This window comes from Suricata suricatta, chromosome X (assembly GCF_006229205.1).
Source record: "Suricata suricatta isolate VVHF042 chromosome X, meerkat_22Aug2017_6uvM2_HiC, whole genome shotgun sequence".
NCBI lineage: Eukaryota > Metazoa > Chordata > Mammalia > Carnivora > Herpestidae > Suricata > Suricata suricatta.
This window is the reverse complement of record NC_043717.1, coordinates 20,702,443-20,703,141: the sequence shown is the minus strand read 5'-3', so window position 1 is coordinate 20,703,141 and position 699 is coordinate 20,702,443. Positions and strand designations below refer to the sequence as shown.

Below are 699 nucleotides of genomic sequence, written 5' to 3'. Positions count from 1 at the left end.
GCAGCCATTAGCCCATGAGTTTGGACGGCAAGAGAACCCTCTGAATATCTTTGCCTTCAATATCGTATTTTACCAAATAGATCTTTTCCCCTTCAATCATCTTAACTGCATAAGTAGAAGAAACTATTGATTCTAAATTATAGCAATTTCAGAATAAACCACTGTCTATGGCTGCAGAATAATTGGAATAAAACTCCTTTAAAGGGGGCTGCTAAGACCCACGTTAGCAGCTAGAGCACGGGTGAAATGGTTTCCAAGCATGCAGAATATGCAGAAAATCGCAGTAATGGCCGTTTCTCTTTTTACTGCATCATAGCAGTCAGTCAGCGAAGCAGACCAAAGTCCTGCAAGGCCTCGCTTCACTGACGTGCCCTAATGTTTTAGTCCACATTTTTTAGTAACGAACTATAGAAATGATCCCTGAAAGTATAGTCTTTGTTTTGGAGCAATTCTAAATGAGATTCTTAATTTTTTTTCCTGCTACTTTGTTATGAGTACATCGAGAAGCAACATACCTCAGTATGTTAATTTTGTATGCCGTGACTTTATTGAATTTATTTATTACTTCTCATTTGTTGTTGACTTACTGTGTCATACACCTGAAACGAGTGCAACATTGTGTGTCAGTTGTACTTAACAACAACCAGCTGGCCATTGTATAAAAGGAAAGTCTATTCTCAGACCACCATGCAAGGGGGA

At 38.8% G+C, this 699-nt stretch overlaps 1 pseudogene; it reads right to left on the bottom strand.

Moving 5' to 3' along the window:
• Positions 1–319: 319 nt before the first annotated feature.
• Positions 320–436, bottom strand: LOC115284417 (annotated as a pseudogene).
• Positions 437–699: the final 263 nt, after the last annotated feature.